Genomic DNA, 16,021 nt, shown 5'->3' on the forward strand with positions numbered 1-16,021 from the left:
GCCCCTGGTCCAGGCATATATAGGAAAGCAATCAATGAACAACATAGGTACTGCAATGAGGAATTGATGCTTCTCATTTCTCTCCCTTTCTGTCTTTCTGTCTCTCTCTGTCTGTCACAGACACATAAACAAAAAAAATTACACCACCATCTAACAGAATGACCACCTGAAGAAAACTAGCAAATATTTCAGGGAGATGTCTAATACTTCGGATGCAAAAGCAGAAACCCAAACTACAAGGTACATGAGAAATCAAGGAAATAAACCATTGCAAAAGAAAATAACAATTCTTCATAAAGCAAGCTCAAAAACATGGAATTTTGTGATGTAGCTAGTAAAAAATTCAAAACCATTGTTTTGAAGAAACCTAGTGAGCTACAAGAGAATACACAAAGACATGCAATGTAATTTAAAATATATATATGACCAACATGAGGTTTCTAACAAAGAGAAAAAAAAAAGAACCAGAGATTCTGGAGCTGAACAACTCAATGAATAGAATAAAAATAGCAAAATATGTTTTATACTATATTTTACATACCATATTTTACATACGGTAGTATATGAGAGTTTCAGTTGCTCCATATCCTTGCCAAAACTTAGCATAGACGTGTGTGTGTGTGTGTGTGTGTGTGTGTGTGTGGTTTTAATCCGCATTTCCCTAATGACTAAGGAACGGGAACATCTTTCACGTGGCTACTTACCAACCCTATTTCTGTGACGAGGTGTCTGAAAGTTCTCAACTTATTTTGTCATTGGCATAATAATTTTTTACTGGATGCCTTGCATTGTAAATGTTACCTTATAAAGAACTGATTGTTTCTGAATTCCTACAAATATTTTTGAGTTTTGTCTTGGGATGCAGATAAATTACACTGGAATGTTTCAGCCTTTTGAGTCTTGCTTTCCACTATGTGAGGCGGGAATAGAGCAACATGTAGTCCAAGGCCACGTGGACCTATTATTAAGGCAAATCCCTTCTGAGTACTCCAGAGGCCCCATGGTTTATAAGGACTCTGTTTGGTGAAAATAGAATGATCCCCAGTCCTGCTTGCATTCACTCCAGATGTCATGTTCTCTTAATTCTTTTTGAGTGGTTTTTCCCTCTGACTCCGTAGTTTTCTCACATGCATGTAAATCAGTGCTTAGTGACATGCTTTCAAAATTCTATCTAACCTGGTACTCTCCTGTGAAGGCCAGCCAGCTTGGCCTCCTTGTATGCCCAGCTCTGTCTCCTCAACTCAAAGAAGCTCACAAGCGCCCCCTGGGTTGCCCTCCCGGTAACACGGACTGGAAATTCTCTCCAGGCAATAACTGGAGCCATCACAGAGCTGACCTCACTGGTTTTCCATCTCTCAGGGATCACTGTTTTCCATGGCCTGATAAGTCAATGTCTTGAAAACTATTTACAAATTTGAAGTATTTTTTAATTGTTCCAGTTTGAAAGGTAAAAACAGTCCTGGTTATTCCATTGTTTCTGGAAATGGAAATCTAGATTCTTTTTTCAGTATATTTATTTATAAGTTATTTATAATATAATTAGAAGATTGTATATCTGCCTAGAATCCAAGGTCTCTGTTATAGGAAATTCCTGTATTGGTTAAAATAGGGTTGGGCAAACTTTTTATATGAAGAGATAGTAAATATTTCATACTTTATGGGCCACCTATGGTCTCCTAAATATTTTTTAATACTTTAAAGGTGTAAAAAAATTTAAAACCATTTTTATGCAAAAAATAAGCCATAAGCTGGACTTAACCCGTGGGCCACAGTTTGACCTCTGAATAAAGACAATGTAGCCTCTGTAAAACAAACCCAAGATCTTTGTGTATTAAGACAACAGACATTTATTTTTCACACATGTCCAAAATAGGTATTCTTGATTAGTAGGCATCTATTCCTACTTTCCAAGATATGGTTCAGAGACATAGGGTTCTTCTGTCTCATAGCTCCTTCCTTCCCTCACAAGCTTTCAAGCTGCCACTGTGGCAGAAATAATGTAGAGACACACATGGGAGGTTATTGTGAGCATAATATTGTGGTGTACCCCACACGGGTACACCATTCCTTCTAACCATCTTCCATTGTTCAGAACTCACTCAAATCAGCACGTCTAAGTGCAGGAGACTCTGGGAAATCCAGTTTGCTGTGTGCCCAAGAGGAAGAGGAAATAGACTTGGGTAACAGCTAGCTGATTTCCATTACAATCTCCAATGAATTGAAGTAGCCCACGCCCCATTATCTAAATTCTAATGTATACACATCCTCTGCCAGGATATTATTCAACCTGTTGGTACCATGTACAACATACCAGATGATGAATTTCAATCTGTGACAATTACAGCCTATTATTCTTTCATCTTCCTCTTTGTTCCCAGCTCCGCAACACAAGATTCACATTCCTGCAGGATTCATCATGACATGTCCAACCTTGGAGGCCCCACCCTACTTTTCTCACTCGCCCTGTCATTCCATAAAGAAGATGTGGTACTTATATACAATGGAATATTACTCAGCATAAGAAATTATGACATAGTGCCATTTACAACAATATGGATGGACCTTGAAAACATTATACTGAGTGAAATAAGTAAATCAGAGAAAGCTAAGAATGGTATGATTTTACACATAGGTGGGATATAAAACTGAGACTCATGGACATAGATAAAAGTGAAGTGGTTACTAGGGGGAGAAGGATTTGGGGAAGAGTGGGAGCAGGTTGTAAAAAAGGACAAATATAAGGTGACAGAAAATGATTTGACTTTGGGTGATGGGTATACAACATAATCCAACAGTTCAAATGCTATAGAAATGTTTACCTGAAACCTATGTATCTTACTGATCAATGTCACCTGGTTAAATTTAATTTTCTAAATAAAATTTTTAAAAAAGAGGAAGCTCTTGCCAAAAAAAAAAAAAAAAGCAAAATAATACATCTGCAGCAGAGTAGAGACAATGGAGAAGAGAATAAGTTAGGGACCAGGAAATCTGAGATAACCCAGTTAGAGGACCATAAAAAAATATAAAAAAGAAAAAATTATATGATCTATGGGATTCCATCAGAAGGAAAAAATATATAAATAATCAAGATTCCCAAGTAAGAGAAAAGGGAGTAGAAAATTTATTTAGAGAAATAATACTCAGAACCAGTTCAAACCTGGGAAAAGAACAGCATTCAGATACATAAAAGATAATAAATCATCCTGTTATCTCAGTGCAAAAAGACCTTCTCCAAAGGACATGAACATAAAACTGTCATATTTCAAGAATATAAATAGCCCTGGCCAGTTGGCTCAGCGGTAGAGCGTCGGCCTGGCGTGCGGGGGACCCGGGTTCAATTCCCGGCCAGGGCACATAGGAGAAGCGCCCATTTGCTCCCTCACCACTCCCTCCTTCCTCTCTGTCTCTCTCTTCCCCTCCCGCAGCCAAGGCTCCATTGGAGCAAAGATGGCCCGGGCGCTGGGGATGGCTCCTTGGCCTCTGCCCCAGGCGCTAGAGTGGCTCTGGTCGCGGCAGAGCGACGTCCCGGAGGGGTGGAGCATCGCCGCCTGGTGGGCAGAGCTTCGCCCCTGGAGGGCGTGCCGGGTGGATCCCGGTCGGGTGCATGCGGGAGTCTATCTGACTGTCTCTCCCCGTTTCAAGCTTCAGAAAAATACAAAAAAAAAAAAAGAATAAAAATAGAATTCTGAAAGCAATTACATTAAAAAAAAGAAATTTATTACCTGCACAGGAACCCCCACAAGGTTATCTGCTGTTTTCTCAGCAGAAACCCTAAAGGCCAGGATAAAACAGAATGACATATTCAAAGTATTGAAAGAAAAAAATTCACATCCAGGAATACTCAATCTGACAAAGTTATTGAAGTTATCCTTCAATTATGAAATAGGAATAAAGGCTTTCCTAGACAAGCAAAAGCTGAAGGAGTTCATCACTAGAACTGCTTTGCCAGAAATGCTGGGAGGAGTTCTTTAAGTTGAAATAAAAAGACACTACTGATCAACATGAAAACACATGAAATTGAACGACACGCTGGGAAAGTGAATGCACAGTAAGACACAGAGAGCTCTAATCTGTAAGAAGATGGTGTGCTAACCCCGTAACTGTAGTATAAAACTCAGAGGAAAAGAGAACTAAAGTAATTATGGATAGTCTAAAAAGAGGTAAATGAGAACATCAAAAATATAAAATGAGGGAGTAAAAGGGATGTTCTATAGACAGAGTTAAGTCACTTAGAGCTTAAAATGACTGTTTTATCCATAGGATGTCTCATGTAGACGTCATGGTAACCAAGCGCCACACCTGGAGCCCAGGCCCTGAAGATAAGGATGGGGGAGGCAGAGCATCCTAGCATAGACAGTGCCAAATTACAAAGGTAGGCAGAAACAGAAGGAAAAGAAACAATTAAAATGACTAGAAAACAAATACGAAGATGGCATTAGTAACTCCTCACATATCAAAAACCCTAAATGTAAATGGATTGAATTCACCTATTAAAATGCACAAAGTAGCTTTCATCTTGGCCACCATGTGCCATCCAGACTGAGGAAGACCTGGAATCTCTGGAGCCCCTGAGTCAAGATCAGTGCTGTATCAGCAAGTACAGGAAGCACCCAAGAGGCTGAGGTAATGCTGGTGGCATGCATGAAAAAAGGACCAACTATGACAAATATCACTCAACCAACTCATGTCAGGGAAGTAGTATGAGACATTTCCACTTTGAGGAACCAGAACTTAACCAACAGTCAACTGATAAACTGGGGCCCAAGGTCAGTAAGGTGACACGAGTCCAGGTGACACCAGTGGTGGAGCTGCTCCTACCACAGATGTGATGCGATCGGGCCACTACAAAGCTCTGGGGAGGGGGCACCTCCCAAAGTAGCCTGTCACTGTGAAGACCAAATTCCTCAGGAGAAGGGCTGTGGAGAAAGAAGATTAAGGGTGTTAAGGGGGCTGTGTTCTGGTAGCTTGAAGCCACATAGAGGGAAGTTCATTAAATACAAGTTCTTTGCTCTTCTAGTCTGACCATAGGTTCTTGGGCACCTCTGCCTACCTAACGGTATGTCAAAACCTGCCTAACAGGTTCCCGTGTAACAGTATCAGGGCCTGGGCTTCTCTGCCAACCCTCTGAGAATGAGTGTGGGCCAGAGATAGCACAATCACTTAAGGTCTTGGCCCATTGCTTAACGTGAACCTTTTCATATAGAGAGTGAGAAAGATGTGTCGATGACACACACACAAACACATACACATATACATACACATATTTTTATATATATACACATACACAAATACAAAATAGTTGCAAAGCCAAAAAATGCTCAGAGTTGCTGGATGAATAAAAAATTTTATAAAGTCCCATCTATATGCTGCCAACAAGACATTCACTTAAGCTTTAAAGACACTCATAGGCTCAAAGTGAAAGGATGAAAAAGGATATCTCTTACAAAAAGAAAGCAAAAGAAATAAATGTAGCTATGCTTAAATCAGACAAAATAAACTTTAGCCAAAAACATTAACAAGAAACAAAGAAGATCATTATACAATAAAAAGGGGTAAAAAATCAAAAACATATTATAATTATATATGCATATACTCATATTGGAGGACCTAAATATATGTATATTAAGCAAATACTAATAGGTCTGAAGGGAGAAATAGACAAATTACAATAATAGTAGGGGAATTCAGTACCTTACTTTCAGCAATCGATAGATCATCTGAACAGAAAATCTACTAGAAAACAGTGAACTTGAACTACACTTTATATCAAATGGACCTAAAACAGATATTCAGAGAACATCCCATACAACATAAGTAGAATACACAGTCTTCTAAGTATACCCAGACCATCATCCTGGACAGACAACAAACAGGATAGGACACAAAACAAGTCATAGCAAATTTATGAATACTGAAATCACCCAAGTGTCGTTTCAACATGGTATAAAACTAGAAATCAACAACAAAAGGAAAGTTTAAAAAAATCTACAACTATGTGAAAATTAAACAACAAAGTCGTGTACAACCAATGAGTCAAAAAAAAAGTCAAAAGAGAAGTAAAAAATATCAAATAAATAAATGAATGAAACACAACTTACCAATATGAATGTCTGGGTACTGTCTGCTTTCCAGTGTATTCTTACCCAAGTCAATGGCCATGTGACTCTTTGGGAAAGACCAGAAAGAACCTTTTACTTATTAATTTGAAGGTCCTTCCTCATTGATCCTGGACCTGTCTTTCTAGTAATAAATGGCAAATTTGAGAAGTGGCTCAGGTCTGGACAAGGACTAAGGATCCAGGTATTTTGAATATATGAGTAGGAAGTCTTTGCGTATTTCCAACATCTAAGTGAGGACAAGGTTCATTGAATAAGGACGGGCAGGGGGTTGATGTCGATAAACTAAGGTCTCCCTAGCGGTGAAGACCCACTGGACTCTCACTTCCTTGTCATAACCACAAAGATGTGTTTGGGGTTCCACCACTGGGGATGTCCCCAGTCATCAGAGCAATAAACAGTTGGGAGTGAGGTTGTACCCTTAGAGCCAGGGAAGGCTAGGTCCAAACTTCAGTATAAACCTCCCTAATCCCTGCTCCCCAGGATAATTCAATGTATCACAGATGGTAGAGCAACAGAATGTGTTACACCTTGTAGTAGAAAAGTGATAAACGGATACATTCTACTCCCAATGGCCACATGAACTGTAGGAACACAAATGTACCAATGCCCCATCACCAACTGCACAGTCTTAATGTGGAATTAGGTGTTAGTCCACACAGAGGAAGTAATTCAGCCTGAGGAGGGCCAGGGAGACTTCATGGGAGGTGATATTTATGTTCAGTCTTGAAGCAGAACCAGCTCTTGGTGAGGCGACAGGGAAAACCAGCCAGAGGAAGGAGCCAGACAGAAGCTGGGAGGCCTGACTGTGAGGACCTGTGGGGAGGCCAAGCGGCTATACCATAGGGCCGTGGAGGGCAGGAGACACAGGAGGACACGTGGGACAGGGTGGATGTGTGCAAAATCCCTATGGCAATCATGAGGTCCAGAAACAAAATGTCAGGAACACACACACACACACACACACACACACACACACACACACACACACACTTGAAGTGGAGGGCTGGTCTATCTCAGAAGAGCTGCAAGACCACTGTCTCTATTTGTTTATATGAAGGCTTTGGCATCTCAGTGAGGGTCAGGTCTGCAATGGTGACTTAATACACATCCCCCTGCAGCCTGGGCTGACCAGGCTGATGAGGTGGAGGGAGGAGCTGACCAAGGCCCCAGCACAGAGGGGGCAGTAGGAAACAGGGGGGGACTGTCATTGTATAAGAGCAAGATCTGAGGTGGAGACAGGACAGGCTTTGATGTTTTTCAGATCTTTGTTGTATTTATAACATATGTCTCTTCTTACACCAAATTCTGAAAATTAAGGTTTTCTTAAGTCCTCATCTTTAAAAACTTTCCCAAAATGTGTGTAACAAACAAAGACTTACAAAACATAGCGAACACTGGAAAACTCTTCCTGAGTATTGGGGAGTGAGCTGCACACTTCCCATTACTGCTGCAGTCCCTACAGTGCAGTTCCTAAAACCATGGACACCCTCTTATGTCACCCAATACGATCATGAAAATAGATTTCACATCGAAGCATTAGTGTCATCACATCCTTAGTCCCATCAAGTTTCACCAGTGATGCCCAACAAAAGGTTCTGATGAATCTAGATATTTCCCATCTCCTTGTTGTACTAAAGTTGTGGTTTATGAGTCTTTTATTTGCAACCTCTGACGGTGGTATATTTTTTTATATGGTTTGTATTCAGATGATCACTGTTCTTGTGGGACAATCAGAAGTCATCATTAATATGTTTGAAAGATTTAAAGTTTTTCATTCAGTTTCTTGGTTGTTTCATTTTTGAGAATGGTTTAGATTGGTGTTCCAGGTAGAGAGAAATTTAAATATTTTGCCAGCATTCCCATTCGATTTTCCTTTTGCTGGATATTCAACTTGTTGCTAATTTCTTGCAATGACAAACAATGCTACAATAAAAAGCCCTGGCTGGAGGAAGATGGCAGCGGAGTAGGCGGACGCACAGACGCCCAGCTCTCAACACCAAACTGGAATACAAATCAATTTAGGAAAAATCAGCATGAAAAACCAACACTGAACTGCAAGAACAGCTCTCAAAAACCAAGGAGCAAAGAGGAAGCCACAATAATTCTGGTAAGGAGTGCCTGAATCTCTTCTGCTTACAGGAACGGAAGGGGGGGGAGTGAGGCTGAGAGCCCAGAGAGGATTTCACAGAGGAAAAAGAGCAGAAACTACTGCTCACAGCCACTTACCTGGCAACCAGGGAGCAAGGTGGGTTGAAAAGACCAGCTTATCTCCCAAGTGGAAAGGACAAGGAGAGGGACAGACTGTGAGGGGCTAAGGTATGCAAGAAACGAAATAAAAAAGCTGACTCATTCGTGCTGGAGGCAGCCATAGCTGGGGGAGGGACTGAACCTTTCACAAAACAGAGCTGAAGTGCTTCCGGATCAGAGATCTCCGGACATCTATCCAGCTCCAATCAGCACAACAAGAGACAGCTGAAAACAAGAAGTGGGGAGGAGGGGCAGTAACTCAGGTCTCCATGGAGATCTGAGATACACATCCCCCTACTGAAGCTGAGAAAAAACCCTGCCCTCAGTGAGATTAGTTAGTGGAAGAGACCTTCAGCGTCTCAGGTTACACCCACAGCATTCCTGGTTACAGTTTCAAGGAAGCCCCCTGCTGAGATCAGTTAACAAGACTATCACCTGTTAAGAAAACAAACAAATCAAGACTTCCAAGCTGCCCAAATCCAAAAGTGGATTACAAATAATAGCTGATACCAACCCAAGAAGACCTAGAAATAACACAACTGAAAACTGGAGGCAGACAACACCAAGCCTAGACTCAACCAACTCTACAAATAAAACACCATTATGAGAAGACAAAGGAGTGCAACCCAAATGAAACCACAAGAGACACCTTTGAGAGATGAGCTGAGTGATATGGAAATAATCAAACTTCCAGATGCGGAGTTCAAAATAATGATTGTAAGGATGCTTAGGGATCTTAGAACAACAATGGAGGGGCAGTTTGAAAACCTAAATAAAGAAATAGCAAGTATAAAAAAGGATATTGAAATATTAAAAAAGAATCAGTCAGAGATGACAAATACAATATCAGAAATGAAGACCACAATGGAAGGAATTAAAAACAGGATGGATACAGCTGAGGATCGAATCAGCGAGTTGGAGGACAACTGGAATGAAGGCATGAAAGCAGAGAAGAAAAGAGAAAAGAGACTCAAAAAGTCAGAGGAAACACTTAGAGAGCTCTGTGACAACATGAAGAGAAATAACATCCGCATCATAGGGGTTCCTGAAGAAGAAGAAAAAGAACAAGGGATAGAGACTTTGTTCAATCATATCATAACTGAAAACTTCCCTAAATTAATGCAAGAGAAACTCTCACAAGTCCAAGAAGCACAGAGAACTCCATTAAAGAGAAACCCAAAGAAACCTACACCAAGACACATAATAATTAAAATACCAAAGCTAAGCGATAAAGAGAAAATATTAAAAGCTGCAAGAGAAAAAAAAGTTATTACCTACAAAGGAGCCCCCATAAGGATGACATCTGACTTCTCAACAGAAACACTTGAGGCCAGAAGGGAATGGCAAGAAATATTCAAAGTAATGCAGAACAAGAACCTACAACCAAGACTACTTTATCCAGCAAGGCTATCGTTTAAAATTGAAGGAGAAATAAAAAGCTTCCCAGACAAAAAACAACTCAAGGAATTCATTACAACCAAACCAACGCTGCAAGAAATGTTAAGGGGCCTGTTGTAAACAGATCAAAGTTGGAAAAGAATATAGCAAAAAAGGAATACAGCTTTAAAGAAGAAAATGGCAATAAACAACTACATATCAATAATAACCTTAAATGTAAATGGATTAAATGATCCAATCAAAAGACACAGGGTAGCTGCGTGGATAAGAAAACAGGACCCATACATATGTTGTCTACAAGAGACACACCTTAGAACAAAAGACACACATAGATTGAAGGTAAAAGGATGGAAAAAAACATTTCATGCAAACGGAAATGAAAAAAAAGCTGGGGTAGCAATACTTATATCAGACAAATTGGACTTTAAAACAAAGGATATAGTAAGAGATAAAGAAGGCCACCACATAATGATAAAGGGAGTAATCCAACAGGAAGATATAACTATTATAAATATCTATGCACCTAATATAAGAGCACCCAAATATATAAAACAGACTTTGATGGATTTAAAGGGTGAGATCAACAGCAATACTATAATAGTAGGGGATTTCAATACCCCACTAACATCACTAGATAGATCCTCAAGAAAGAAAATTAACAAAGAAACAGCAGACTTATTGGAAACACTAGATCAACTCGATTTAATAGATATCTTCAGATCCTTTCACCCTAAAGCAGCAGAATATACATTCTTTTTAAGTGCTCATGGTACATTCTCTAGGATAGACCACATGTTAGGGCACAAAAGTGCTCTCAGCAAATTTAAGAAGACTGAAATCATATCAAGCACTTTCTCCGATCACAACGGCATGAAACTAGAAATGAATCACAGCAGAAAAGCTCAAAAATTCTCAAACACATGGAAACTAAATAGCAGGGTGTTAAATAATGAATGGATTAAGAATGAGATCAAAGAAGAAATAAAAAAATTTCTAGAAACAAATGACAATGAGCATACAACAACTCAAAATTTATGGGACACAGCAAAAGCAGTGCTGAGAGGGAAGTTCATAGCACTACAGGCACACTTTCAGAAGCTAGAAAAAGCTCAAATAAACAACTTAACCCTGCATCTAAAAGAATTAGAAAAAGAACAGCAAGTAAAGCCCAAATGTAGTAGAAGGAAGGAAATAATAAAGATCAGAGCAGAAATAAATGACATAGAGGCTAAAGAAACAATACAGAGGATCAATGAAACTAGGAGCTGGTTCTTTGAAAAGGTAAACAAGATTGATGAACCTTTAAGTAGACTCACCAAGAAAAAGAGAGAGAGGACTCAAATAAATAAAATTAGAAATGAGAGAGGAGAAATAACAACTGACACAACAGAAATACAAAATATTGTAAGAAAATACTATGAAGAACTGCATGCCAAAAAAACTAGACAACCTAGATGAAATGGACAAATTCCTTGAAACATACAATCTTCCAAAAATCAATCTGGAAGAATCAGAAAACCTAAACAGACCAATTACACCAAATGAGATCGAAACAGTTATCAAAAAACTCCCAACAAAGAAAAGTCTGGGGCCCGATGGCTTCACAACGGAATTCTACCAAATATTCAAAGAATATTGGTAACTAACTCCTATCCTTCTCAAACTATTTCAAAAAATTCAAGAGGAAGGAAGACTTCCAAGCTCCTTTTATGAGGAGAGCATAATTCTGATTCCAAAACCAGGCAAAGACAACACAAAGAAAGAAAATTATAGGCCAAAATCTCTGATGAATATAGATGCTAAAATCCTCAACAAAATATTAGCAAACCGGATCCAACAATATATGGAAAAAATCATACACCATGATCAAGTGGGATTTATTCTGGGGAGGCAAGGCTGGTACAATATTCGTAAATCAATCAATGTGATTCATCACATAAACAAAAAGAAGGAGAAAAACCATATGATAATTTCAATAGATGCAGAAAAAGCATTTGATAAAATCCAGCACCCATTCATGATCAAAACTCTCAGCAAAGTGGGAATACAGGGAACATACCTCAACATGATAAAAGCCATCTATGAGAAACCCACAGCCAACATCATACTCAACGGGAAAAAATTAAAAGCAATACCCTTAAGATCAGGAACAAGGCAGGGGTGCCCCCTTTCACCACTCTTATTTAACATAGTCCTGGAAGTCCTAGCCACAAATCAGACAGAAGAAGAAATAAAAGGCATTCAAGTTGGAAAAGAAGAAGTAAAACTATCATTATTTGCAGATGATATGATATTGTATATAGAAAACCCTAAAGTCTCAGTCAAAAAACTACTGGACCTGATAAATAAATTCAGCAAAGTGGCAGGATATAAAATCAATACTCAGAAATCAGAAGCATTTTTATACACCAACAATGAACAGTCAGAAAGAGAAATTAAGGAAAAATCCCCTTCACAATTACAACCAAAAAAATAAAGTACCTAGGAGTAAACTTAACCAAGGAGACTAAAGACTCTAAAGACTTGTACTCAGAAATGTACAAAGCATTGATAAAGGAAATCAAGGAAGATACAAACAAGTGGAAGCATATACCGTGCTCATGGTTAGGAAGAATAAACATCATTAAAATGTCTATATTACCCAAAGCAATCTATAAATTCAATGCAATACCAATTAAAATACCAATGACATACTTCAAAGATATAGAACACATATTCCAAAAATTTATATGGAACCAAAAGAGGACACGAATACCCTCAGCAATCTTAAAAAAGAAGAACAAAGTGGGAGGTATCTCACTTCCTGATATCAAGTTATACTACAAGGCCATTGTACTCAAAACAGCCTGGTACTGGCATAAGAACAGGCATATAGATCAATGGAACAGAACAGAGAACCCAGAAATAAACCCACAGTTCTATGGACAACTGATATTTGACAAAGGAGGTAAGGAAATACAATGGAGTAAAGACAGCCTCTTTAACAAATGGTGTTGGGAAAATTGGACAGCTACCTGCAAAAAAATGAAACTAGATCACCAGCTTACACCACTCACAAAAATAAACTCAAAATGGATAAAAGACTTAAATGTAGGCCGTGAAACCATAAGCATCTTAGAAGAAAACATAGGCAGTAAGCTCTCCGACATCTCTCGGAGCAATATATTTGCTGATTTATCTCCACGGGGAAGTGAAATAAAAGACAGGATAAACAAATGGGACTATATCAAACTAAAAAGCTTCTGCACAGCTAAAGACAACAAGAACAGAATAAAAAGACAAACTACACAATGGGAGAACATATTTGACAATACGTCTGATAAGGGGTTAATAACCAAAATTTATAAAGAACTTGTAAAACTCAACACCAGGAAGACAAACAACCCAATCCAAAAATGGGCAAAAGAGATGAATAGACACTTCTCCAAAGAGGACATACAGATGGCCAACAGGCATATGAAAAAATGCTCAACATCACTAATCATTAGAGAAATGCAAATTAAAACCACAATGAGATATCACCTCACACCAGTCAGAATGGTGCTTATCAACAAAACAACACAGAATAAGTGCTGGCGAGGATGTGGAGAAAAGGGAACCCTCCTGCACTGCTGGTGGGAATGCAGACTGGTGCAGCCACTGTGGAAAACAGTATGGAGATTCCTCAAAAATCTGAAAATCGAACTGCCTTTTGACCCAGCTATCCCACTTTTAGGAATATACCCCAAGGACACCATAGAACGGTTCGAAAAGGAGAAATGCACCCGCATGTTTGTGGCAGCATTGTTCACAATAGTGAAGATCTGGAAACAGCCCAAGTGTCCGTCAGAGGACAAGTGGATTAAAAAGCTTTGGTACATATATACTATGGAATACTACTCAGCCATAAGAAATGATGACATCGGATCATTTACAATAACATGGATGGACCTTGACAACATTATACGGAGTGAAATAAGTAAATCAGAAAAAAAAAAACTAAGATGAATCCATACATAGAAGGGACATAAAAATGAGACTCAGGCCCTGGCCGGTTGGCTCAGCGGTAGAGCGTCGGCCTAGCGTGCGGAGGACCCGGGTTCGATTTCCGGCCAGGGCACATAGGAGAAGCGCACATTTGCTTCTCCACCCCTCCGCCGCGCCTTCCTCTCTGTCTCTCTCTTCCCCTCCCGCAGCCAAGGCTCCATTGGAGCAAAGATGGCCCGGGCGCTGGGGATGGCTCTGTGGCCTCTGCCCCAGGCGCTAGAGTGGCTCTGGTCGCAACATGGCGACGCCCAGGATGGGCAGAGCATCGCCCCCTGGTGGGCAGAGCGTCGTCCCTGGTGGGCGTGCCGGGTGGATCCCGGTCGGGCGCATGCGGGAGTCTGTCTGACTGTCTCTCCCTGTTTCCAGCTTCAGAAAAATGCAAAAAAAAAAAAAAAAAAAGAGACTCAGAGACATGAACAAGAATGTGATGGCAACAGGGGCGGGAGGTTGGGGGAGGGGGGAGGGGGTGAAAAAGGAGAGAGGGGTTAGGGGAGGGGAGGGGCACAAAGAAAACCAGATAGAAGGTGACAGAAGACAATTTAACTTTGGGGGAGGGGTATACAGCACAATCAAATGTCAAAATAATCTAGAGATATTTTCTCTCAACATATGTACCCTGATTTATCAATGTCACTGCATTAAATTAAAAAAAAAAAAAAAAAAAAGCCCTGGCTGGAGAGCTCAGTTGGTTGGAGTGTTGTCCCCGTACAATGAGTTGTGAGTTTGATTTCCAAAGATGGCACATACAGAGACAGATCAATGTTTTCTCTCTCTCACTCTCCCCTTTTCTCAAAATCAATGGATAAAAATATTTTTAAGCTCAATATCTACATTTTTTTGGTCCATGTTTGTAAGACTGGAACTAACACTCAGGTCTCCTTGTTGTAGGATGAACATATTGTCCACTCTATTAGATACTGTTAACTTATATTTTAAAGAATTGGTTAAATTCATACTCATTCCAAACATATGATAGAATTTATATTATTTCATTTCCTAATCAGTGATTAAGGTTGATATATTTTAAAATATTTGACCATTTCATGAAAGTGCAAGGGTATCTATTATACTTTTCATTTATATTCTCTTGATTATTTGTGAGATTTTCAATTTCTTCAAAAGTGTATTTTCCATCCTTAAACTCCTCTCATCCTTTGTTTTGTATCTCTGTAGAATTTGAGGGGCTCTGATTTATTTGTAGGAGCTCTTTATATATTCTGGATCCTGATCACTTGTCATAAGGGGACTAAACAACTCTGAGATTAGAGTTTCTGCCATAAAGACTTCTCACTGAAGAGCGTGAGTCCGAGCGGAGGGATCTCGGGCATGTCACTGCTGGGGTGGAGTGTGCTGGGTACACTCAGAACGATGGAAAATCCTCATTCTAGTTTCTTTTTCTTTTAAAAGGCAATTTTACTTTATTTAGGCATTGAATAATTTTTTGGGTGTGAATAATTGATAATTCTGATGAAAAGTGTGTGCTAAAGGCAGACACGTTGCTCAAGGAACAATAGATCAGTTCAACTCACATATATCAGTTAAGGTAACTCTAGCTACTATAACAAAACATCTCTAACATATATAATGGTGCAAACTTGATAAAAATGTATCTCTTGCTCACTTAAAGTCTAATACACATGTTCCTGATTGGTTCCCGACTATTCTCCAATCATCATTTGGGGGTCCAGGCTTCTCTTCTGTTGCTCCAACTCTTCAGAACTTGGCATCAAGTTCACCATGCTCACTTTCTTCAAGAGGCTTCCTGTTAGAATTTGGTTTACGTAGAACAGGTCTCATTGGGTCTCGGTACCAGGCCTCTGTGGTGATCAGCCAGAGGGGAGGGGTTTGGGGAGGTCTTCATCGGATAAACAGGGCTGCAAAATTTATAGCTAAGAAATGCAGGGCTGGAGAGGCACTCCCAGCCACAGCTGCCACCTGATCGACCAGTGCTGGCTGGCAACCAAGGAGACATGCTGAAACCAGGAGCTGCAGAGACGAGTGGCAGTGTTACAGCTGCTTAATCCTGAATATAATTTTACATAGCGATCTTCAAAATTCCTGATGCTTTTTTTAAAGCATTTCCTATTGAAAAGTCTCAGCAGGTCTGACCAGGCGGTGTCGTAGTAGATAGATCGGAGGACTGAGATGAAGAGGACCCAGGTTGGAGACCCCGAGGTCGACAGCTTGAGCACGGGCTCATCTGGTTTGGGCAAAGCTCACCACCTTGGACC

The sequence above is a fragment of the Saccopteryx leptura genome, chromosome 3 (genome assembly GCF_036850995.1).
Source record: "Saccopteryx leptura isolate mSacLep1 chromosome 3, mSacLep1_pri_phased_curated, whole genome shotgun sequence".
In the NCBI taxonomy this organism is placed as follows: Eukaryota; Metazoa; Chordata; class Mammalia; order Chiroptera; family Emballonuridae; genus Saccopteryx; species Saccopteryx leptura.